This window comes from Xenopus laevis, chromosome 6S (genome assembly GCF_017654675.1).
Source record: "Xenopus laevis strain J_2021 chromosome 6S, Xenopus_laevis_v10.1, whole genome shotgun sequence".
NCBI lineage: Eukaryota > Metazoa > Chordata > Amphibia > Anura > Pipidae > Xenopus > Xenopus laevis.
Window position 1 is genome coordinate 59,725,220 of NC_054382.1, and position 27,805 is coordinate 59,753,024.

General features: G+C 38.0%; 1 long non-coding RNA gene across 1 annotated transcript; it reads right to left on the bottom strand.

Annotated features, from left to right (window-relative positions):
* LOC121395078 lies at positions 1 to 27,588 on the bottom strand. Its single transcript, XR_005962236.1, has 4 exons — positions 27,040 to 27,588; positions 25,202 to 25,333; positions 1,415 to 1,569; positions 1 to 271 (listed from the first exon to the last, which is right to left on the bottom strand). It is a non-coding gene; the product is annotated as an uncharacterized LOC121395078 (long non-coding RNA).
* Between the last annotated feature and the right edge of the window lie 217 nt (positions 27,589 to 27,805).

Here is a 27,805-nt window from a genome sequence, read left to right on the forward strand (position 1 = left end):
TACCTTGTACTTGATCCTAACTAGGATATAATTAATCCTTATTGACAGCAAAACCAGAATATTGCGTTTATTTAATGTTTACATTATTTTCTAGAAAACTCAAGCACTATGGGTCTCTACATTCTTCCCTGTTAGACCATTTTGTCCTGACAACGGTTTTATAATAACAAAAGGGACCATCTCTAAATAAGAAATAGTGCAAAAGTATTACAAAACAGTGTCATTCATATCCTCTTCTGATATTCTCTCTTGTTCCTTGGTACAGTGGATTCTGTAAGGAAAAACAACAGGTAAACAGTTCTCAGTGTAGATTTTCAAATATCCTTAGAGCTTAAGCAGGGCAAACAGTTGCTTGCTATCTATTTACAACTATATCATGAGTGGCTATCTTTGACTATCACCCATGCACATGCTTAGAAAAGAGTCTTGGATGTCGGTTCTAAAATTTCCAAGCCACACTGCTTTACTTAAAAGGAAATGTTGGGTTCTTTAGACAGATTAAGCATATCATACATGCAACATTACTTTAATAGTGCAATATATCTGAATGAAGATGGTGGTATTAAGCCATTTTGTATTCCAGTTAATCTTATACAACCAAATCCCAATGTTTGTGGATGACATGCACTTGAAAGATGATAAGGAATAAAGGGACCTACCCTGCAGGTCTGAACAATTGTACATTGGGTACAATGTCCTCAAGGGAGCCAAAAAAAGAAGCTAAGTGGTACTGTATGCAATATACTCAAATGAATCTAACACTAAGGCAGGGTTCTGGACACAACTGTCCTTTAGGCAGGCCAAAGCAATTTAAAGGTACTGGAGGCAAAATGTCCACAGAGGAGTCCAGTTCTTAATCTCAGGCAATAGGTTCCTGAAAATATCATCCATGAACAAGTCATGGGTGGAATTCAGACCAGGTCCCCAAATTTGGCTACAGTATCCTCATAGGAAATCTTTATTTGGCGTGAAGTTTGTCTAATCCACTCCCCATTAGGAAGGGGCACACTGAAGCTACAGTGGTTCTTTTCAAAGAATTTCCCACATGAATTTCTTGAGGATGGTGTGGCCAAACCATTACTCTCTAACAGTGTGAAAAAGGAAGGTGAGATGCCTTTTACTCTTTGTATAAATTTGTATAAAACAAGCCTCCAATTCCATTGTTGTGCATTTTGCACAACTCCTCCTAGCTCCATTCCTCTAGATGTTCTAGCTCATTGTAGACCCATTCAGGGGCATAGGGCATGTGTATGCCCCTAAGCTCATGCACCCTCAAGATAAGCTCTATTAGCGCTCCTTTGGAGTGCTAATGGTTTGCTGTGATGAAGACTAACTCTGGACTGGATGCCTTTGGTGGAAAAATTGTTGTCATAATCCTCTGAGCGGTGAGCAGTCTCTGTGGTGAATAACTTACTGTCCTTCGTAGTCAGGCTCCTTAGTGAAGATGACATAAGCTTTTGAGAAGAATGTAAAAAGGTGTGTTTGTGACCTCTTCCATATTCAATTGTCCTTTTCTTAGCCAGACTAATAGTTGATACTTCCCCTCCAACAGAAACTTTTTCTGGTGACCTAGAGAAGTTAGAGAGATGTGGGTAATTGATGCATGGTGTACAATTTAATTGTGGAAAGCATATGCAGTTGCTGTACACACCAGGCCCCTCCAAAAAGTTTTGGTGGTGGGGGTCGGCACATTGTAGTTCTTTCACTGATTCAGACGCTCTCTTGTTTTGGCATTTCTCTGACTCACTAACATATGGATTGGAGAAATTCTGTAATTCCAATAGTTAAAAAGGAATTGCAATCTCAGCCTGGCAATTACAGGCCTGTACGTTTAATATCACAGTATTACATTCAAGATTAGGTTCTGGAGAATAGCATTGTAAGTAATCATCAGCATAGTTGTATGAGGGATAGGTCAAATAACATATTCTATTGCTTTTTATTTTATTTTTACTAAAAACGTGTATAGTGGGGTTGCAGTAGATGTGAATTTGGATATTGTTGAAACCGTATGTGGATATTGTTGTCGTTGTTTGTACATTGATAGGAAACCGGCTAAAGTATTGTGTACAGAGGGTGGTTGACAATGGTACCAGTGGTATAGCTACAGGGGAAGCAGACCCCCTGGACACCTACAATTCTTTTCTTAGTGGAGTCCCAAAAGGTTCTGTATTAGGTCCACCTTTATTTAATTTGTCAAGTAAATAATGTATCAGAGTTTGCAGATAACTGCACATAACTATGCAGCCCACTTTATTTGATCCAGGACATGGTATCCTTGTAGCAATATCTTAAATAAATAGCAATCTGGGTTGCAATGTGGCAGATGAGATTCAATGTGATGTATGTTATGATGTAGTTTTTATTTCTAAATTACACTTTTTACACTGCAAATAATTTACTCTACAATATGAAATGTCATTACTGAATCAGCAAATGTATTTTTTTAGTTGTAATATTGGTATGTAGGCAGTCATCTCGGGTCATTTTGCCTGTTCATGTGCTTTCAGAAAGAGCCAGCACTTTAGGATGGAACTGTTTTCTGGCAGGCTGTTGTTTCTCCTACTCAATGTAACTAAATGTGTCTCAGTGGGACCTGGATTTTAACTGTTCATATATCTACCATTCAGTTGTTATCTTGTGTTAGGGAGCTGCTATCTGGTTACCTTCCCATTTTTCTGGTGATATCACTCCAACTTATCTTAACTCAGAGCACAAGTCACATGACTGTGGGCAGCAGGGAAACTGACAATATATCTAGCCCCATGTCAGATTTCAAAATAAAAAAAAAAAAAATCTGTTTTCTCTTTTGAGAAACCAATTTCAGTGCAGAATTCTGCCGGAGCAGCACAATTAACTGATGCAATGCAAATTAAATTATTTTCTTTTCCTCTGTAATAAAATAGTACCTTTTGGTAACAAAACTATCCTATTTGGTTTGGAAACTTGATTGATTGCCATGGGTTACTGCACAGGTGCAAATTTACCCACAACCAGTTTACTTCTAAAGCTAAACGTTTTGTTTTGGGTGAGCTGAAGAGGTATAGGGCCCTATGTGGCCCTAATTCATATACAGTTTCAATAAATAATGGTAAAACAAGTCAACCTCTAAATATTTTGGGGGCCCGAAAAATAATTTGCTGTGGGGGCCAATAATATCTAGTTACGTCACTGCAAAGAGAATTTTCTGTAAAATGAACCTGGTTCCATATCTATGGGGGGGGGGAACACATTTTTTGGAGTAAAAGTAACGATAAAACCTCCATATCTACAAACAGAAGTGTGCCAAAATACAGACTCAACATCCACTTTTCATTTTTTAGTGAAAGAAAGTTTACAGACACTTTTGTGAAACCGTTGTTTAAAATTACAAAAATTGAGAACGTTTTTAACTACATTTTTTCTCAACATTTTTAAAATTGAGTAAAGCACCCCCTGTCCTCACTCTGCATTTCTTCTTTTAATCTCCATTCACCCCTCTTTCAGTGGCAGTATAGGAGATTTAGAATATTTATGGGGATTAACAGCCTATTGTTTTCTGCCTAACCCTAGAACAGCAATAGGTGTAAAAAACATTATTAGCATTTTTATAAACAAGTAAAATCAATAAAAGTAAATTTTTGCCATTATGTATAAAAAAAGTTGCGTATTGATTAAAAAAGGGACAAACACTTCACATTCACATTATTTCCAAGTAATCTGAAACACACAATCATAATTACAAGGCATAATTTTGCCTCTTTATTAGTCCCTGGTTAGACCTCACCTTAATTATGCAGTGCAGTTTTGGGCTCCACATTCGTAAAAAATTTGTTAGTATACCTCGAAAAAAACATCAAGACAAATTAAACTTTACAATCACAAAGTCTTTATTAAGAAATAACTTACCGAAACTCTTCTTGTGCTCCTTTTCAGAAAGCGATCGGGCGATCCATCACACGGCGCTCGATTTCTCCTCCCTGTCTTCCTTATAGGAGATAGCCAGGGAGAAGAAATCGAGTGCTGCAAGATGGATCGCTGCGGTGTTGCCTTTTCTGAAGAGGAGCGGAAGCAGAGTTTTGGTAAGTTATTTCTTAACCCTTTAAGTGCCAGCAGAATTTCACATTTTGGTTACGCGAAATGCCAGCCGTTTTTGAAACATTTTGTGCTCTCTCACTTTAGGGGCATTTTCTGAGGGGAAACCTATAGTTTACCTAGGAAAACTATACATTGTTTTTTTCGGTAGAAACTGAGCTTTCTAAATCTGCCTGAGTTTTCATGTATTTCCACCTGTGCAAAAAAATTTATAGTGCTAAATACCAAAAAAAAATGAAAAATTACCATTTTTCATCGTATATCAATTTATACCAGAAAAATATTTCATTTTACGGATGAAAATCCAACTTATTTGGAAAGCCTTATGTCTCTTGAACGTGCCAATACCAGATATGTATAGTTTTAGGGAGATTTAGGATTTCTGTACAGCAAAAACTCCCGGCAGTATATTACCAAATTTTGAAAGCACTAAGGCAGAAAACGGCATGCTTTAGATTCCAAGGCAAAAAATCCTGAAACCGTAGGTTTACCCCAGAAAACCATACATTTTTGAAAAGTACACATTCTGCCGATTACAAAATGGGTAACTATGTCTCTCTACTCCCAACTACCAAACATAAAAGCTTGGCTGAACATAGCGGTTTTTCAACAAAAAATTCAAAATTCTGAAAAATCATTTCAAAGGTTTTATTTTGCTGCTCCGCATATCCCAAACTATATTAGGTACCAAGAAAAAGCACCTGAAATATGATTGCCAGGGGTCCACTGAACAATTTGATACCCATTATGCATAGGTTTACCAAAGTATCTGGCATTTAGAGACACCAATATGTAGTTAGCACATCCAAATTGTTCAGGACTTTACTTCAGCTACTGAGAAATCAACACATTGACTGCATTTTTTGTGGGGTAAAAACACAGAAATATATGTTTACCCCCCAAACCCATATATTTTTGGAAAGTACACATTCTACTGAATCTAAAATGGGTACCCATGCCTTTCTGCTCCAAACTACTGAGTCGCAAGGCTTTCCCACAATTGTCGGTTTTGGTGAAATATCTGAAAATTTCCTCAAAGCTTCAACTTCCCAGCACCATATCGCCCATGTATCATTACGTACTAAGAAAAAGCACCCTAAATATGATTGCCAGGGTTCCTCTGAACATTTTGGTGGTCATTGTTCATAAGTTTACCAAAGTATCTGGCATTTAGAGGCCCCAAAATGAAGTTAGCGCATACAAGCAGTCCCGTGGGTAACTTCAGCTAATGAAAGATCAACACATTGACTGCATTTTTGTGGGGTAAAAACACAGAAATATATGTTTACCCCCCAAAACCCATATATTTTTGGAAAGTACACATTCTACCGAATCTAAAATGGGTACCCATGCCTTTCTGCTCCAAACTACTGAGTCGCAAGGCTTTCCCACAATTGTCGGTTTTGGTGAAATATCTGAAAATTGCCTCAAAGCTTCAACTTCCCAGCACCATATCACCCATGTATCGTTACGCACCAAGAAAAAGCACCCTAAATATGATTGCCAGGGTTCCTCCAAACAGTTTGGTGGCCATTGTTCATAGGTTTACCAAAGTATCTGGCATTTAGAGGCCTCAAAATGAAGTTAGCGCATACAAATAGTCCTGTGGGTAACTTCATCTAATGAAAAATCAACACATTGACTGCATTTTTGTGGGGTAAAAACACAGAAATATATGTTTACCCCCCAAACCCATATATTTTTGGAAAGTACACATTCTACAGAATCTAAAATGGGTACCCATGCCTTATTGCTCCAAACTACTGAGTCGCAAGGCTTTCCCAAAGTTGTCGGTTTTGGTGAAATATCTGAAAATTGCCTCAAAGCTTCAACTTCCCAGCACCATATCACCCATGTGTCATTACGTACTAAGAAAAAGCACCCTAAATATGATTGCCAGGGTTCCTCTGAACATTTTGGTGGCCATTGTTCATAAGTTTACCAAAGTATCTGGCATTTAGAGGCCCCAAAATGAAGTTAGCGCATACAAACAGTCCCGTGGGTAACTTCAGCTAATGAAAAATCAACACATTGACTGCATTTTTGTGGGGTAAAACACAGAAATATATGTTTACCCCCCAAAACCCATATATTTTTGGAAAGTACACATTCTACAGAATCTAAAATGGGTACCCATGCCTTTCTGCTCCAAACTACTGAGTCGCAAGGCTTTCCCACAATTGTCGGTTTTGGTGAAATATCTGAAAATTTCCTCAAAGCTTCAACTTCCCAGCACCATATCACCCATGTGTCATTACGTACTAAGAAATAGCACCCTAAATATGATTGCCAGGGTTCCTCTGAACATTTTGGTGGCCATTGTTCATAAGTTTACCAAAGTATCTGGCATTTAGAGGCCCCAAAATGAAGTTAGCACATACAAACAGTCCCGTGGGTAACTTCAGCTAATGAAAGATCAACAAATTGACTGCATTTTTGTGGGGTAAAACACAGAAATATATGTTTACCCCCCAAAACCCATATATTTTTGGAAAGTACACATTCTACAGAATCTAAAATGGGTACCCATGCCTTTCTGCTCCAAACTACTGAGTCGCAAGGCTTTCCCACAATTGTCGGTTTTGGTGAAATATCTGAAAATTTCCTCAAAGCTTCAACTTCTCAGCACCATATCACCCATGTATCGTTATGCACCAAGAAAAAGCACCCTAAATATGATTGCCAGGGTTCCTCCGAACAGTTTGGTGGCCATTGTTCATAGGTTTACCAAAGTATCTGGCATTTAGAGGCCCCAAAATGAAGTTAGCGCATACAAACAGTCCCGTGGGTAACTTCAGCTAATGAAAAATCAACACATTGACTGCATTTTTGTGGGGTAAAAACACAGAAATATATGTTTACCCCCCAAACCCATACATTTTTGGAAAGTACACATTCTACAGAATCTAAAATGGGTACCCATGCCTTATTGCTCCAAACTACTGAGACGCAAGGCTTTCCCAAAGTTGTCGGTTTTGGTGAAATATCTGAAAATTGCCTCAAAGCTTCAACTTCCCAGCACCATATCACCCATGTGTCATTACGTACTAAGAAAAAGCACCCTAAATATGATTGCCAGGGTTCCTCTGAACATTTTGGTGGCCATTGTTCATAAGTTTACCAAAGTATATGGCATTTAGAGGCCCCAAAATGAAGTTAGCACATACAAATTGTCCGGTGGGTAACTTCAGCTAATGAAAAATCAACACATTGACTGCATTTTTGTGGGGTAAAAACACAGAAATATATGTTTACCCCCCAACCCCATATATTTTTGGAAAGTACACATTCTACAGAATCTAAAATGGGTACCCATGCCTTTCTGCTCCAAACTACTGAGTCGCAAGGTTTTGCCAAATTTTGGCGGTTTTGGTGAAATATCTGGAAATTGCCTCAAAGCTTCAACTTTCCAGCATCGTATTGTCCATGTATCATTACCAGCATAAAGCATCTTAAATATAAACATATGGGTCTACTAAACAGTTTGATACCCAATGTGCATAGATATACCAAACTATGTGGCGCACAGAGACCCCCAAATGACAATATGTATAGACATTTTCACGGCTGACGCGCTGGCTGCTGCAATATAACCACCCGGTGTGTGTATTATGCGACATTAGCCCACCTAACAGTACAGAGACCCCAGAAAACCATATATTTTCAGAAAGTACACATTCTGACGAATCCAATATGGGTAAATAAGTGTTTCTACTGCAAACTGCCAAACTGCAAAGCAATGCTGAACATAACGGTTTTTATCAAATTTCGGAAAATCGTCACAAAGCTTGAATTTTACCCCATTATATGCCACACATTTCGTAACGTATCAGCATAAAACATCCTAAATATGAACGCCAGGGGTCTACTGAACACTTTGATGCCCAATATGCATAGATATACCAAACTATGTGGCGCACAGAGACCCCCAAATGACAATAGTGTATATACATTTTCACGGCTGACGCGCTGGCTGCTGCAATATAAGCACCTGGTGTGTGTATTATGCAACATTAGACCCCCCTAACAGTACAGAGACCCCAGAAAACCATATATTTTCAGAAAGTACACATTCTGACGAATCCAATATGGGTAAATAAGTGTTTCTACTGCAAACTGCCAAACTGCAAAGCAATGCTGAACATAACGGTTTTTATCAAATTTCTGAAAATCGTCACAAAGCTTGAATTTTACCCCATTATATGCCCCACATTTCGTAACTTATCAGCATAAAACATCCTAAATATGAACGCCAGGGGTCTACTGAACACTTTGATGCCCAATATGCATAGATATACCAAACTATGTGGCGCACAGAGACCCCCAAATGACAATAGTGTATATACATTTTCACGGCTGACGCTCTTGCTGCTGCAATATGAGCACCTGGAGTGTGTATTATCCGACATTAGACCCCCCTAACAGTACAGAGACCCCAGAAAACCATATATTTTCAGAAAGTACACATTCTGACGAATCCAATATGGGTAAATAAGTGTTTCTACTGCAAACTGCCAAACTGCAAAGCAATGCTGAACATAACGGTTTTTACAAATTTCTGAAAATCGTCACAAAGCTTGAATTCTACCCCATTATATGCCACACATTTCGTAACGTATCAGCATAAAACATCCTAAATATGAACGCCAGGGGTCTACTGAACACTTTGATGCCCAGTATGCATAGATATACCAAACTATATGGCGTACAGAGACCCCCAAATGACAATAGTGTATATACATTTTCACGGCTGACGCGCTGGCTGCTGCAATATAAGCACCTGGTGTGTGTATTATGCAACATTAGACCCCCCTAACAGTACAGAGACCCCAAAAAAACATATATTTTCAGAAAGTACACATTCTGACAAATCCAATATGGGTAAATAAGTGTTTCTACTGCAAACTGCCAAACTGCAAAGCAATGCTGAACATAACGGTTTTTATCAAATTTCTGAAAATCGTCACAAAGCTTGAATTTTACCCCATTATATGCCCCACATTTCGTAACTTATCAGCATAAAACATCCTAAATATGAACGCCAGGGGTCTACTGAACACTTTGATGCCCAATATGCATAGATATACCAAACTATGTGGCGCACAGAGACCCCCAAATGACAATAGTGTATATACATTTTCACGGCTGACGCTCTGGCTGCTGCAATATGAGCACCTGGAGTGTGTATTATGCAACATTAGACCCCCCTAACAGTACAGAGACCCCAGAAAACCATATATTTTCAGAAAGTACACATTCTGACAAATCCAATATGGGTAAATAAGTGTTTCTACTGCAAACTGCCAAACTGCAAAGCAATGCTGAACATAACGGTTTTTATCAAATTTCTGAAAATCGTCACAAAGCTTGAATTCTACCCCATTATATGCCACACATTTCGTAACGTATCAGCATAAAACATCCTAAATATGAACGCCAGGGGTCTACTAAACACTTTGATGCCCAGTATGCATAGATATACCAAACTATGTGGCGTACAGAGACCCCCAAATGACAATAGTGTATATACATTTTCACGGCTGACGCGCTGGCTGCTGCAATATAAGCACCTGGTGTGTGTATTATGCAACATTAGACCCCCCTAACAGTACAGAGACCCCAGAAAACCATATATTTTCAGAAAGTACACATTCTGACGAATCCAATATGGGTAAATAAGTGTTTCTACTGCAAACTGCCAAACTGCAAAGCAATGCTGAACATAACGGTTTTTATCAAATTTCTGAAAATCGTCACAAAGCTTGAATTTTACCCCATTATATGCCCCACATTTCGTAACGTATCAGCATAAAACATCCTAAATATGAACGCCAGGGGTCTACTGAACACTTTGATGCCCAATATGCATAGATATACCAAACTATGTGGCACACAGAGACCCCCAAATGACAATAGTGTATATACATTTTCACGGCTGACGCGCTGGCTGCTTCAATTTGAGCACCTGGTGTGTGTATTATGCGACATTAGACCCCCCTAACAGTACAGAGACCCCAGAAAACCATATATTTTCAGAAAGTACACATTCTGACGAATACAATATGGGTAAATAAATGTTTCTACTGTAAACTGCCAAACTGCAAAGCAATGCTGAACATAACGGTTTTTATGAAATTTCTGAAAATCGTCACAAAGCTTGAATTTTACCCCATTATATGCCCCACATTTCATAACGTATCAGCATAAAACATCCTAAATATGAACGCCAGGGGTCTACTGAACACTTTGATGCCCAATATGCATAGATATACCAAACTATGTGGCGCACAGAGACCCTCAAATGACAATAGTGTATATACATTTTCACGGCTGACGCGCTGGCTGCTGCAATATGAGCACCTGGTGTGTGTATTATGCAACATTAGACCCCCCTAACAGTACAGAGACCCCAGAAAACCATATATTTTCAGAAAGTACACATTCTGACGAATCCAATATGGGTAAATAAGTGTTTCTACTGCAAACTGCCAAACTGCAAAGCAATGCTGAACGTAACGGTTTTTATAAAATTTCTGAAAATCGTCACAAAGCTTGAATTCTACCGCATTATATGCCCCACATTTCGTAACTTATGAGCATAAAACATCCTAAATATGAACGCATGGGGTCTACTGAACACTTTGATGCCCAATATGCATAGATATACCAAACTATGTGGCGCACAGAGACCCCCAAATGGATATATAGTAAATAAAATTTACAAGGCAAAACAAAATAAGGCAGTAAAGAGTGAAATGCAAAAAAATCCAATAAAACCACAAAAATCAATGTTTTTTTTCCAGACTAGTGTTATCGGCCGTCAGAATCACAGTTTGAATATTTTAGCTGGGCCAAACAGGTTATACGGCTAGAAACAAGTGAACACAACATACGCAGAGCTGAAAATGCAATAAAATGGCTAAAAATTCAATAAAATGGCTAAAAATGCACCAAAATACCCAAAATTGCAATATAATCACCGAAATAACATAAAAAAGATATTGCACAGTACGGTTAGCGAATACGCTATTCGTAATGGCAATAAAACATTTTTTTCAGCCAAAAAAAGAAACGATGCGATAAGAATAAAAAAAAAAAAGCCACAATGCCATGTATGTGCGTGTGCGTGTGTACAAATGGTAAATTACATGTTATGTGCGCGTGTGTGCGTGTGCACATGTGTGTAAGTGCAGTGAGTGTAAGTGACCCCCCCAATCCCCAAAAATGTATGTGTAAGTGTGTGTAAGTGTGAATCTAAGTGTGTATTACTGTAATAAGTGTGTGTTGGTGTGTTTGTGTGTGTAATTGTTGCACTAACCTGAAAAAGTCGCTGGAGACTGTTGCAGGCGATCTGGAAGGGCCCCAGGAAGAGATCTGCGACGTCCTCTGTGTGCCTGTGCTGTGGGGGCGGAGATATCCAGCGCGGTGTAGGCTGCAGCAGCAGGACACGTAAGTTACACGTGCCTGCTGCTGTTTTTGGGCCCCTGGGCGATCGCGCCCCAGGGGCCACTCGATCCCCTGCTCTGCTCGTTGCCTAGGGGCAGGGGATCGATGCGGAACGGAGCGAGCGGCTCTAACAGTCGCTCTTCCGCTCCAGAACCCGGAAGTGCTGCAGAACGTAGAATCTACGTTCTGTGGCATTTCAAGTTACTTTTCCACAGAACGTAGATTCTACGTTCTGTGGCACTTAAAGGGTTAAAAAAAGGCTTTGCGATTTTAAAGTTTAATTTGTCTTGGTGTTTTTTTTCTATGTATACTAACAAACTTTTTTACCTTTTGATGTACTGATCCTTTAAGAAGGATTTTAATAAGCTGATGATTGCGAGACTTGCAACCAAACTGGTTAGGGGGATGGAAGACTTAAATTATGAGGGTAGACTGTCATGGTTGGGATTGTTTTCTCTGAAAAAAAAAGATGAATGCGAGGGGATATGATTACTCTTTATAAGTACAATAGAGGGTATTATAGATAGCTAGCAGGGGATCTTTTTTTCATAAGAAGAATCATTGTACCAGAGGCCACCCCTTTAGATTAGAGCAATAGAACTTTCATTTGAAGCAGCATTGGTAATTCTTCACAGTGAGGACAGTGAGGTTGTGGTATGCCCTGCCAGATAATGTTGTGATGGCTGATTCTATAAGGAGTGGCTTGGATAATTGACAAGCCAGAAAAATGAAGGCTATTGTGATACAAAAAATCTACAATTCGCATAGAAATTGGTAAATCTAGTCATAAACCTGAGTCTATAGATAGTTTGTGTATGTATGTGCTCTGGGGTTCATTTGGATAGGTTGAACCTAATGGAATTTGGTCTTTTTCCAATCCAAATTACTGTGTAAGGGACAGGTTTAGCTGAGAATCACCTTATGGCAAACTGACAGGCTTAGGAAGATCTAAAGACAAATTGAATTCCCCTTGATAAAGGCTTTCACGCTGAAACGTAGGGGTGATTCTTATTCAAGTACACTGTGAAGGTGGTGGAGCATGGTGGTGCAAGTATCGTGTTATGGTGATGTTCTCATAATATGATGTTGGGCCTATTTACCAGGGATCATGGATCAGTTACATTACATAAAAATACTTGAAGAGGTCATTTTGCTTTATGCCGAAGAGGAAATGCCCTTGGAATGGTTGTTTCAACAAGACAACAACCCCAAACATACCATTAAACAAGACCAAGACCAGACCAAGATTGATGTTATGGAGTGGCCAGCCAAATTCCTGGACCTTAATCCAAGAGAAAACTTGAGAGATGAAATAGAAAAAATGGCTGTTTCTGAGGCAAAACCAAGAACTGCGGAATGTAACAGATGCCAGAAGCTGGTCAATTCCATGCAACACAGATGTGCAGCAGTTCTCATAAACAGTGGTTATACAGTTAAATATTGGTTCAGTGTTTCATTACATACATGTTTCTGTTTATATAGTGAATCTTTGAGTTTGTAAAGAAAAATGCAGACAATACTATTATTTGGAACAGCGTAATATGGGTATATATCATTTATGTGAGGGTATGGAGGGTTGTGTATATGGATGCTGGTTTTCATATGGATGAGTTGAACTTGCTGGACTTTGTCTTTTTTCAGCTTGATTTAACTTTGTAACAATGTAACAAAGTACAGTAGCATGGAAATATGCACTTCAAGGATTCGACAAATGGTCATAAAAATAAAAAAAAATCTTTATTTGAAGTTTACGTTAAAATATTCAACTGCATTTGCGCTATGTGTTTTGTGTCTAAAGGACACTTAAAAATAGGCTAATAGTTATGCAATGGAAAGTAAATATTTGTGTGTTACACAGCCAATCAAAAACTTGCGGGACCAAGTCTTAAAGAGTTCCCAATACAAGATCTATAAACATAAAAACTTTTTACACACAAACCACACAGGATACAGTTACAAGAAACATATACAGTTGTGTTCAGAATAATAGCAGTGTGTTTATAAAAAGTGAATGAAGCACAAAATCCTTATAATTGCTTTTCATTCCATACAAACAAATGCATTGGGAACACTGCACACCTGACAAATTATCAAATGTGTGTTATTCCTTTACAGAAAGTGAAAGAAAAGGGAATATCTACACTAACTATAGAATTTAGTATTACAAAAGCCTTTGATATTATGCCTGTCCAAGAAATCATCCAAGCCATTCTTAAAAGAAGAATTAGCCATCACAACATCACCAGGCAGAGCATTCCACAACCTCACTGTCCTCACTGTGAAGAACCACCTACGTTGCTTCAAATTAAAAGTTATTTTCCTCTAGTCTGAAGGTGTGGCCTCTGGTGCAGTGATCCTCTTTATGGGTTAAATCGTCCCCTGCTATTTGTCTATAATTTCCTCTAATGTACTTGTAAAGTGTAATCATATCCCCTCGCAAGCGCCTTTTTGCCAGAGAAAACTACCCCAACCTTGACATTCAACCATTCTCCAGCTCATTTATATCCTTCTCCAAGACTTTAGCCCAAAACTGCACTGCATATTCCAGGTGAGGCCTTAGTGGCCACAGAATGACACTGCCCGGAATTAGACAACTTGTTACCTACAAAAATTCCTTGATCCTTCTTTGTTAAGGAGACTCCCAACACACTGCCATTTAGTGTATAACTTGCATTTACATTATTATTGCCAAAGTGCATATCCTTGCATTTATCAACATGGAACCTCATTTTCCAGGTTGATGCCAAGTTTTCCAATTTAGTCAAATCCCTCTGCAAAGTGGCAGCATACTACTATATTACTGCACAATTTTGTATCATCAGCAAAAATAGAAACTGTACTTTCAATGCCGTCCTCCAGGTCATTAATAAACAAGTTGAAAAGCAAAGGACCAAGTACAGAGCCCACTAACAACACTGACCCAATTAGAAAAAGTACCCTTTACCACCCCTCTTTGTAATCTATCTTTTAGCCAGGTACAAATACTATGTTCCAGGACAACATTCCTTAATTTAACCAGTAACCTTCTGTGTGACACTATCAAATGCTTTAGTAAAGTCTAAGTAGATCACATCCATTGCCATGCCAGAATCGAGGTCCCTGCTTACCTTCTCATGAAAAGAAAGTTAGTCTGGCAAGATCTACAGCATTACACAGAAAACCATGATGCCACAAAGTCATAGTAGTATGATATGTTATGAAGTCCAGTATCTTATCCTTTATTAACCCTTCAGAAAGCTTTTCTACCACTGATGTCAGAATAACTGGCCTATAGTTTTGAGGCTTAGAACAGGATTCCTTTTTGAATAACGGCACCAAATTAGCAATTCGCCAGTCTCATCGCACCATGCAAGACCTCAATGAATCCTGAAAAATTAAGTTAAGAGGTTTGACAATCACAGAGCTAAGCTCCCTAAGTACCCTGGGATGAATACCATCTGGCCCAGACTTTTGTTTATTTTAACGTGTTGTAGTCTCTTTTAAACCTTGCATCATTAGTTGTATTACTAAAATTGGGACCATTAAGAAGAAAATACCCTTTTCCATATCTTGCTTGTTTGATTTTTTGCATGATTTATTGGCCTCCCTGGTTACATGCTGTTCAATAACTAACCCCCCTTTAAAGCTGAAAAGGCAAACAATTCAAAAACGACAAGAAATAAAAAATGGACACCAACTGAAAATTTGCTAAGAACAGGGCTTTTTATAAAATGTTACAAGTTAACTTAAAGGTACCTCGAGAAAGTTCATGATAGTGTGGGCACAAAGCACATTGTTTAAATTAACTCTAGCTAACCCCAGTCTAGGAATGGTATGACCAATAGTTCAAGACTGCACTCTGGTGCTGAGGTAACCTTGGGCAGTAGGCAAGAAGATTGAACAAGAATTGACAACAGGCATTTGGGGCAGGCATACGTGGTTTTTGGGGGCTAGCATCTCATCTGAGAACACCCCATAGAATGTAACAAGATGGAAGTCACGGTATTTGCTTTGCTGTTTAGTTGATCCCAAGTGTGGGATCCCTTTATGCCTGGTAGTCAGTGTCTTCTACCAATGTATGTTACACAGTGCAACAATTGTAGAAAATATGAAAAGCTGAGATTTTGTTACAGTTGCCTCATTGATGTTGGACATTATTGGTCATTTCATTACAGCTCTTAGATTATAGCCTCTTTTTAGGAGGTAGTTTTGGGCTATGATTTAACAATATACTTTATTTTTTGTGTTGAACTCCCAACAAACAGGGGTCCTTTTCTTCTATGGGATTCACATAGGATGTGGTAAAGAATTTTATTTCTACTCTTAGTTTGTAATGAACTTAAAGGTGAAGGCTATGTATTAACAATATACTCTCTGTTTTTTGTTTTGAACTCAGGCACACAGGGCCATTATCTTCTATGGAATTCACATAGGAACTGGTAAAGAATTTAATTTCTACTCTTAGTTTATAATGAACTTTACGGTGAAGTGTCCTATTTTTAATATTTATCCAGCAACTTCAAATAGCTTCTTGGCATCCATAGCCTGATTTTATGTAACCGTATTTAGGAGCTGTACCACTTCTTGGTGCAAAGTACACTGCCTTTATTCTTGTCAAACTGGCCTGTGAATTAACCTCCCTATAACTCCCTGAAAAGCACACGTTACATAGGATCCTTTTCTCATAAGTGAGTGCTTTTTTGTAAACTCTTAATTTTTCCAAAAGATTACATACAATTACAAAACGTTACATAAAGCAAGAACGGAGGGTCGATGGATTTCAACCTTTTAGTTTGTATAGTTTCCTCTTTTGTGACAACCATTACCTTCCAGCATGGGTACCCATGCAACTTTCTGTTGACTGAGTATATCTTTTCTTTTTCAAATAATATGGAAGCAAGTACTGTAAGAATCTTAACAGTGGGCAATTAGATTGGTCTCCCTAATGACATATACAGTACCTACAGTACATGTAAAGAGCATGTGGGTGGATAAAGGTAACCTTTATACTCATGTTGCATACGTTACAAATACACCACACGTGTTCTGTAGGAGAGAAAATGCAATATCAACTGCAGTTATGAGCACTGAATCTCATTTGCCACTTAGCTGATCAGATTGCCAGTTTGTCCATACTTCCCTGCAGGGATGGTTGATGTAATCACCCTGCATAGTTTTATGCCGTTGGTGTATACAGATATATTGCTTAATGCTCACCTCCAAGTCATCAATGAATGAATTAAATACATATTTACAAACCTTTATCTCTACTTCTATGAACAGATAGTTTCCAGATTTTGTCTTTCACACAACATTTTACCAATATTTTACCAACATTTTCTCTAAATGTGTCTTTAGCTCCTCCTAAAACTACCTGCCATTAGGTGACTCGCACCTGTACCTGTGCCTATGATTGTGTTTCAGATACAGATAAGGCCACTTTGGGTTGTGTGTTTGACACAAAAAAACTAAACCCAGATAACTCACTTATCCCATTTAACACAGAAAATTGCGTCACAAAAATCAAGTTATGCATCCTATAACTTTAACTTCACTCTACATATAAACAAAAATATTTTGCAGTTCTGAAATAACAATTTCACATCAACTCAAACATTAAGGGGCACATTTACATTAGAATATCGAAGTCGAAGGATTTACCGCAATTTGTTCGATGATCGAAGGAAAAATCGTTCGATAAAATGATTAAATCCTTCGAATCGAAGGAAAAGCCTATGCGGATCTTTCCCATAGGCTAACATTGATGCTCGGTAGGTTTTAGGTGGCAAAGTAGGTGGTCAAAGTTTTTTTTAAAGAGACAGTACTTCGACTATCGAATGGTCGAATAGTCAAACGATTTTTAGTTCAAATCGTTCGATACAAAGTCACAGTAGCCAATTCGATGGTCGAAGTAGCCAAAAAAATACTTCGAAAATTCGAAGTATTTTTTATTCTATTCCTTCACTCGAGCTAAGTAAATGTGCCCCTAACTGTGAAAATATCATATAACGTTTTCAAATTGAAACAGTGGGTATATCAGCTTTTATGCATCACTTTACAATTCATAGTCTGTTAACCATTTGACTGAACAGCTGAGCCTTTTGAGTTGGTGGTTATGGACTTTTTAACAATAGTTGACAGTCTACCCTCATAATTTAAGTCTTCCATCCCTCTACCAATTTAGTTGCACGTCTCTGCACTCTCTCCAGCTCATTTATATCCCTCTTAAGGACTGGAGTCCAAAACTGCACTGCATACTCCAGATGAGGCCTTACCAGGGACCTATAAAGAGGCATAATTATGTTTTCATCCCTTGAGTTAATGCCCTTTTTTTATGCAAGACAGAACTTTATTTGCTTTAGTAGCCACAGAATGACACTGCCCAGAATTAGACAACTTGTTATCTACAAAGACCCCTAGATCATTCTCATTTAAGGAAACTCCCAACACACTGCCATTTAGTGTATAACTTGCATTTATATTATTTTTGCCAAAGTGCATAACCTTGCATTTATCAACATTGAACCTCATTTTCCAGTTTGCTGCCCAGTTTTCCAATCTAGACAAATCACTCTGCAAAGTGGCAGCATCCTGCATGGAACCTATAGTTCTGCACAATTTAGTATCATCTGCAAAAATAGAAACAGTACTTTCAATGCCCACCTCCAGGTCATTAATAAACAAGTTAAAAAGCAAGGGACCTAGTACAGAGCCCTGCGGTACTCCACTAACACCACTGGTCCAATTAGAAAATGTTTCATTTACCATCACTCTTTGTAGTCTATCTTTTAGCCAGTTCTCTATCCAGGTACAAATACTATGTTCCAGGCCAACATTCCTTAATTTAACCAGTAACCTTTTGTGTGGCACTGTATCAAATGCTTTAGCAAAGTCTAAGTAAATCACATCCACTGCCATCCCAGAATCGAGGTCTCTGCTTACCTTCTCATGAAAATAAATTAAGTTAATCTGGCAAGATCTATTATGCATAAAACCATGCTGGCACAAACTCATAGTATTATGATTTGCTATGAAGTCCAGTATCTTATCCTTTATTAACCCTTCGAAAAGCTTTCCTACCACTGACGTCAGACTAACTGGCCAATAGTTTTGAGGCTGAGAACGGGATGCTTTTTTCAATAGAGGCACCACATTAGCAATTCAACAGTCTCTCGGCACTATGCCAGATCTCAATGAATCCTGAAAAATTAAGTAAAGAGGTTTGGCAATCACAGAGCTAAGCTCGCTAATTACCCTGGGATGAATACCATCTGGCCCCGGACATTTGTTAATCTTAACATGTTCTAGTCTCTTTTGGATTTCATCATGTGTGAACCATGCATCATTACTAGAATTGGGACTATTAAGAAGGAAACCTTCACTTACTGGTTCCTCATTTGTGTAGACAGATGAAAAATATGAGTTCAGAATCTGCGCTTTTATTTTGTTTTCATCAACCAGCTGACCCCCCTCTGATAGTAAGGGTCCCACCCCTTCCTGCTTCATTTTTTTACTATTAACATATTTAAAAAATAATTTTGAATTTTTTTTACTGCTTGCTGGAATATCCTTTTCTATATCAATTTTAGCTTGCCTTATAGCTTCTTTGCAAGATTTATTGGCCTCCTTTTACCTTATAAATGATTCAGCTGTCCCAGCTAACTTGAAAGCCTTAAAAGCATGTCTTTTCTTACCCACCTCAACACCAATGCTTCTATTGAACCAAAAAGATTTTGCTTTGCAACGACGTTCCTTGCTTATAAGTGGAATATACTGACAAGTATATTTATTAAGCAGCATTTTAAAGACTTCCCATTTTTGTTCTGTGTTTAACCCTGTGAAAAGCATTTCCCACTTAATATGTTGCAGAGATGCCCTTATACTGTCAAAGTTTGCACGTCTGAAATGTAGTGTTTTAGTTACTCCCTTATAGAATTGCTTCTGCAACAGAATCTCAAAGGACAAGGACCAAAAGAGAGTTATTCCTAGTAGGTTCTTGAACGAGCTGGATTAAAAGTTGTCATTCAGCATATTTACAAAATTACTAGCTTTTCTGTTTTAGCAACCCCATTACCCCAGTCAATGTCTGGATAATTGAAGTCACCCATAGCAACAACTTGACCCAGCTGTGAAGCCGCGTGTATCTGCAAGAGTAGCTGGGCTTCATACTCGATACTTATACGAGGTGGTTTATAGCATACACCAATGATAAATTATTTCTGTTACCTTTTGCCCAGTCAAAATCTCTACCCAGAGTGATTCTACACCCTAACCCGTGCCAGCTATTGTTATTTCTTTAGCGCATGGCTCTAATTCAGGGTTTACATACAAACACACTCCTCCACCCTTTTTAATCCCTCTGTCCCTCCTAAAAAGGGTGTAACCATTTAAATTCACAATCCAGTCACATGTTTCATCCCACCAGGTCTCAGTGATACCAATTATATCATAATTATTAGAGCATGCAATTAATTCTAGGTCTCCCATTTTACCTGACAAACTCTGTGCATTTGCCAGCATACAGCGTAGGTTACTACTTTTACTTTTGAAATTTGCATTATTTATATGTTAAGTTAGTATTATTCTGTTTTCCCTGTAACAGAGGGACCTTCTTAGCTGGTAAACTGTATGCCCCCCTCACTCCTCCCCCATGACCCCTTACTAACCTCACTGCCCCGTCTTCCCTAGCTTCCCCATAATTCTTTATCTCATCCACCCCCCCTCCCTGCCTAGTTTAAACACTCCACCAACCTCTTTCTTTCCCATAGCACCGTGGACCCCCTTCCATTGAGGTGCCAACCGTCACGACTGTATAGGTTGTACCCCAAGGAAAAATCAGCCCAGTGCTCTAGGAACCCAAACCCTTCCTTCCTACACCAAGACTTGAGCCACGCATTTAGCTCCCTAAACTCCCGCTGTTTTCCTAAACTTGCACGTGGCACGGGCAAAATTTCAGAAAAGATGACATTGGAAGACCTTTCCTTGATCTTAGAGCCTAGATCCCTGAAATCATTCTGTAAGGTCTTCCATCTACCATTTATTTTGTCATTAGTACCGATATGCATTAAGACAGCTGGGTCATGCCCAGCCCCACCCAATAATTTGTCTATCCGATCAACCACATGCTGAACCCTGGCACCAGGTAGACAGCAAACTGTTCGGTTGTATCGATCCAGACGACAAATTACCGTATCCACTTTCCTAATAATTGAGTCCCCTACAACCACAATCTGCTTAGGCCTGACTGTACTCTCCTCCCCACCACTACTAGAGTAACTGGTCTCCCGGCTGTTAGAGAGATCAGCCCCATCTAGAATTGCCAATCCAGAGTTCATACTCCCATCATCTTCACACAATCTGGCAAATTTGTTGCGATGTATAAGCTCCGGATCAGCCTCCATTTTCCTTTTTCCCACCTTAGATTTTGTAACTGTCACCCAGCTAGCTGCCTCAACATCCTGCTGCTGTTCTGTTCCCCCCAAACTATCTGACCCCGCTAGGTCCTGCTCAGTGAGCAAAAGACTCCTTTCAAGATTGTCAATCGACCGCAGTGTTGCAATTTGTTGCTCTAGTGCTCTAACTCGAGCCTCCAAAGTGGGAATTTGCTCACCACAGAGGTCAGTATTTTGGATCTCTTGTTCCAAATCTGCATACATATGGCAGACTGTGCACTGATTCAGACCTTCAATCTTGCTGGCACTCATTATCTCAGTTACAGATCAAAACAGGAATAAAAAAAATAAAAAAAGTTTGTTTGTTTAAAACAAACTTTTGACCTAGTTTGAACCTAATTTAGTTTGAAACTCCTGTATTTGTAACTCCACTTACAGATCCCCCACTAACGCCTGTATTTGTAACTCCACTTACAGATCCCCCACTAACTCCTGTATTTGTTGCTTTAGTTTCTTTATTCCAGTCAGCAGCCTGTTTCAAACGCATTTTTTTATGTGCAAAAATGCAATTTATTTGGAAAGTTACATGTCTCCCGAATGCTCCAATAGCAATGTATAGTTTTATGGAGACATATGTCTTGGATAGGTCAAACATTCCCAGCAATACACTACCAAATCAACACACCTTACAAGAAATCAGCATACTATATATTTCAAGGTCAAAAATTTCACTAACAGTGAGTTTACCCCAAAACAATCAACCTGACCTATATGTAACTTTTAGGGGCACATTAACTTAGTTCGAGTGAGGGAATAGAATAAAAAAAACTTTGAATTTCAAATGATTTTTTTGGCTATTTCGACCATCGAATTGGCTACTTTGACCTTTGACTTCGAATCATACGATTCAACTAAAAATCGTTCGACTATTCGACCATTCGATAGTCGAAGTACTGTCTCTTTAAAAAAAACTTCGACCCCCTACTTCGGCAAGTAAAACCTACCGAGGTCCCCATAGGCTTTCTAAGCTTTTTTTGGTCGTAGAAAAATCATTTGATCGATGGATTAAAATCCTTCGAATCGTTCGAAGTCGAAGGATTTACCTTCGGCAGTCGAATATCGAGGGTTGATTAACCCTCGATATTCGACCCTATGTAAATCTGCCCCTTAATGTAGATTAATATTTTGAAAAGTCAGTGTCAGTATTACTTTAAGGCTACTAGAAAATCATGTAAACATTAAATAAACCTGATAAGATGGTTTAGATCCCAATAAGGATAATTATACCTTAGTTTGGCTCAAGTACAAGCTACTGCTTTATTATTACAGAGAAAAAGGAAATAATTTTTAAAAATTTTAATTATTTGATTATAATAGAGTCTATGTAATAATTTAGGGTTTTTAAAACTTAAAAAATTATCCCATGCTTTTTTATAACTAAAATGGGTTCCACTGTTAAGTCAAACGTAATCATTCCAAAATGTATAAATTTTTGTATAATGAACGAATTTGTAAGTCTAAGAAACTTTACAATATATATTAATTTAAATTATTTTAGTTATTTATATATGTAATTGCTATATGTCTGGTTCTTTCTATTCTCAGTGCTCCTGGATCTGCTGTCTTCAATGTCTTCTGCTTCAATGTTTCAAGAGTAAAAAAACTGCAGTGCAGAAAGAAACACATGTTTACAATTGCAAATGCATTTACAATTACTTGTAAAACCACTGTAAAGGTTTAATGCATAAATATTGGAAAGCTGCTTAGAATCACATTTTTTTTCATTGTGCAAAGAGAAGTTCTTCTTTAAGAATTTGATTTTAGCATTTCTGTTTACATTTATATAAATCTGCAAGGCTACTGTTCAATAAATGATTACACAAGACATATGTACCCTGGGAAAGTGCACAAATATACTTAACTTGAGAACACTGGAACAGAAAACTCAGTTTCTTGACAGTTCAGAAAAAATAATAATTTGCCCACATTGCAATATAAACATTTATACTGTAACTCTCGCATGAGCCAGCCTTTGGCTTTTGTTCAAGACAACATCAAATAAGACCAGTCGACACACATAGGGGCACATTTACTTAGCTCGAGTGAAGGATTAGAAGGGAAAAAACGTTGAATTTTGAAGTTTTTTTTGGCTACTTCGACCATCGAATTGGCTACTTCAACCTTCGACTACGACTTCGAATCAAACGATTCGAACTAAAAATCGTTCAACTATTCGACCATTCGATAGTCGAAGTACTGTCTCTTTAAAAAAATTTGACCACCTACTTCGCCACCTAAAACCTACCCAGCACCAATGTTAGCCTATGGGGAAGGTCCCCATAGTCTTTCCTAGCAATTTGTGATCGAAGGAAAATCGTTCGATCGATGGATTAAAATCCTTTGATTCAAAGGATATTCGAAGTCGAAAGATTTAACTTCGATGGTCGAATATCGAGGGTTAATTAACCCTCGATATTCGACCCATAGTAAATGTGCCCCTAAGGGGGTTATTTATAAAAATCCGATTTTTTTCTGATTATTTGAATAAAAAAAGTCTGACCAAACTAGAATCCATGTTTGGACTTAAAAAAGCACATTTTAATTGGATTGCGGACAAACTCTAGAGTTTTTTTTTCACAAATCATACAATATTATCGGGCTTTTTTCTGAAAAGACCAATTTTTTCAGATTTTTGCCTGAAAAGTCTGAAATAGTCCCATTTTCGGGCTGATTCCAGCGCAGACCACAGAAACTTCCAATTAGGATAGGGACCTCTCCCACTGACTTACATACGGAAGGTCTGAGATGGCAGATTTTTGGATTCTGACTTTTTACAACCTCGGGGTATAATAAGTCTCGATTAATTCTAATTTTTTCCACTAAAAATTTTGATTTTATAGTAAACAAAATATTTTTTTTGCGTTTTGGCATTCAGACTTTAATAAATAACCCCCTAAGTGACACAATATCTTATCTTGTGGACCAAATTTCTCTTTAGATTGCACAATGTTAATTGTTCTGTTTTCAGCTCCTTGGCTGAGCACATACATACACAAAGGAAGGGATATTTGCTTTTTCTTGCACTTGTGGATTAGTTTTCTTTGTCTTTCCAGTCAGTCTGCCTCCCTATTCAATAAAAAAGTTTCCAAATCTGTTCCATGTGTAAGCAAATCAAAATTTTACCAAATTACTCTAACAAACTGTTTTACGTTCAAATACAAATATATTTTTTGACAGGTGCCTCTTCCAAGGGCAATCTACATAACTACCATAGTCTATATTAAAAGTTGGTTTTAAAAGACAAGCCATACCAAATTTACTGGAGTGCCAATGTATTAGGGATCCCCAGTAAACATAATCACTTACCTTAGATCAGGGATCCCCAACTTTTTTTTACCCGTGAGTCACATTCTAATGTTAAAAGAGTTGGGGAGAAACACAAGAAAGAATAAAGTTGCTGGGGTGCCAAATATAGGATATAATTGGTTATTTAGTAGCTCTATGTGGACTGGTAGCCTACAGGAGGCTCTGCTTGGTCATAAATCTGTTTTTTATGCAACCAAACCAAAAGATGGCGCTCGTGAGCTCCGCTGCACTGACTCTGCAATGAGGGGTAATTACAGGATTAGGGGCAATTACTGGAGTTATCACCTGTGCGGCCGGGTGCAGGGAGGGTGGACTGTGTAGGGTAGGGGGTAGCGGGATTTATTACTGCATATGGGGAGGTTAAAAGTGATATAAGCTTCTAACAGCCTGATTCACTGTGAAAAAGTCCTCATGCAATAGAACAGAGGAAAGCACACCGATATTTTGATGGTTAATTCATTCCCTATCAAATGTCTGTGTGCTTACCCTTATTCTATTGCATTTTGAAACAATGTAGCAGAACTCAGCTCTTTTTCAGCCAAGGTTCTATTTCTCACAATGCTTTGCATATTTCTTCACAGGGCACAATGCACCACTTTACATGTGTAAATAGCTGAAGGCGTCTCTGCACTCCTTTTCAGAGCTCAAATTGAACGCTGCATGCATTAAGCACGGCTCAATCTAAGAGCAGCTGATGGGGGTACATGGGTGTCTGAACACATGCCCCCTTACTTGTACATCATTGAGAGCATCAAGAGGTGGAGCATCGGGCCCTGTCCTTACCACCTGCCCAAAGAACAGTGAATTGCAGCGGACAGACTAATTCTGCTTTCAACAGCAATTGCATTTAAAATATTTGGAAAGTTTATTTCTTTAAGCAATGCGTAATTTTTAGGCATAGTGCCATTTAATAATAAAAATAATAATTCTGTTCTGCTACTTACATACATCTGTTTCTGGTCCTGTTACTTATTACATGCTTTCCAATATTATGGTCCATTCCAAAATAGGCTGCAACTCTGTGTACAAAGATCCTTTGGTATGATGACACTTTGGAGAATTTTTTATAGTGATTGCTGAAATATGAAATAAATACAGTGGCTTGTTATTGTTTCCAAAAAGTCATGAAAATGCATTAACCAAACGTCCAGATTTTAAATTGTCTATTTTGCCCAAGTACTACCATTATTTTATCAAGCACTTTGGAATCGATCAACTGTTGACTCTTATGAGATAATGGTTTAAACTGTCAAATAGTTTTATTCTAATTGATCTAAAATAAACTATTTGATCACACTGAAGACTGCTGTAACTTCAGGCATTAACTACTATAGTCCTTCAGTCAACTATATTGGTACTACAGTATGTATTTGTCACTGATGATTAACAGATTGCTGTTAAGTAAGTGCAAAGTTTTAAAAAAAAAAAAATTACTCAATTTGCCCAGTTGCTTGTATCTGTAAACAACCATGAATGATGATAACATTGTCTAGCTTTGCTGACTTTCATGTGAGCATTAACCTTCCATGGGGACTGTGGATAGCATTATTTTTTTGCAATGTTTTCTGGGCTGCTTTTCGAAAGCAAGTTTTGAGACTGTTGGAAATCAAATATTATATATTATTATATTAATTATATTATTATAGTAAGGTTAAATGTATTATAGAAGCTAGTGTTACAGCACAGATTTTAAATTGATTCTCATACAGAATGCTTTTGTAACGTTATCTGGAACCTTGAACAGTGTTGGATACACTCACATGTACAGGGAATCCCTGTTGATTCGAGTGTTCACCGACGCCCTTCTCGGGCCTGGGGCTTTCTGCTGCGGAATCCAACAATAAATTAATTATTTCTAATCTGGTGATAAAGGTGTATTCATAATCTATTTTAATTAGAATTAATGATATAGAGCGGGGTACTTTTTTCCTCTTTGATATTGTCAATCTTAATTTACTGACCTAGGTCAGACCTCTGCTCGAATCTGTAGGATAAAATTATAACCAATTACCAAGGGTATCTGTTGCGTGTTTGTTGAAAATATGTACAGTATCTGAGATTTAGAGGAAGTAAAGAAGAGGGGCCATATTTGTTTATGCAGAACATTTCAAACCCTATTTCTGATAGTGTTGATGCTGGGAAATGGTCAAGGTCTGGTTTTTCAACCTCATCTGTATATGTTTATAAAACTTCAATGGAAATTTTAATTCAAACTCATACCATTTTATGTGGAAGAATGACATTTTGGGCATGCTGCAAAAAGTCATGAATATTTTGCTGATAACTGAAATAATGTGATTTCCCTAAGAATAAACTACTTCAGCTACATTTCCGTTATGACATTGACAAGTACTTCAACACAAACTTTCTGGAGCTCTGTAAATAACACACACAGATGATCTTTGCTAGTAACTCTTTGGCTCTCAAAGCTTTACAGGTGCACATTGCAGGACCAGTATTAGGTTCCAAAAATTCCTTCATTACAGCTTTGTGGTAGTATACAGAAAAGGTTCAGTGTTCTGGGTGTGAATGTGAGTTTGAAAAGGGGGCCAGATACACCACCTGAGAATCTGTTTATTTTTTTCTTCACCCTGCAATGAAACTAAGACATATGAAGTGCTTCATAAATAAATAATTCCAGAATCAGTTTATCATTTTCTGCTCATTATTTTCACTCTTTTTAGCTTTAGGAAACCATTTTGAGTGGTTTAGAAGACAAAAGGTTGCTTTATTTATATGTCTGTTTTAAAATTTTAACAAAAATGCTTTTATTTCAGTTTACCTTTTAAAAGTGACCCAGATGTCTTATTTCTGCTTCTATTTTCTTGTTTTTCACAGCTATCTTTAAGATTTAGATCTCCTTGGAGATTGGAAGAGTTGGATACATGTGATGATATATTCCTGGGCAAAATAAAAAATGGATTTTTACTATATTGCAACATGACAATGCATTGTGTGCACCATATAAAACGTAATCTAGAATTTGATGTCTTAGGATAATAGCACAGGAGGTGATTATTTGCCCGTGTGGAAATTGTGCAAACTGCCTGAAAAAAGCCTGTCCATAACAAGAACATCAATCACAACAGGTAAAAAAAAGCAGCTTCTTCAGTTCAACTGCCTGGGAAGTTCTCCGCATATATACAAGCATGGACACACAAGGGAGGCATAAGCAAAAAGCACGGACGCACAAGGGAGGGTTAAGCAACAAGCACGGACACACAAGGGAGGGATAAGCAACAAGCAAGGACACACAAGGGAGAGATAAGCAACAAGCACGGACACACAAGGGGCAAGCTTGTATGGGGTGCCGTTTGTCCCAAATACATTCTGTATACAAAACTATCCCTAATACACAGAATGAATGTCTCTCATGGTATATAAGTATTTGTGACCATACTCAGATAAAAAAATATACAAAATACTTATTTCTATTAAAGAATGAGAACAAAATCTGGTAAGTGCACAAAAGGATGTCAATATATCACAAACTCTATTCTGTACAGTTTAACAAGCAATCTGTGTCACAAAAGTATAACCTCCATGTA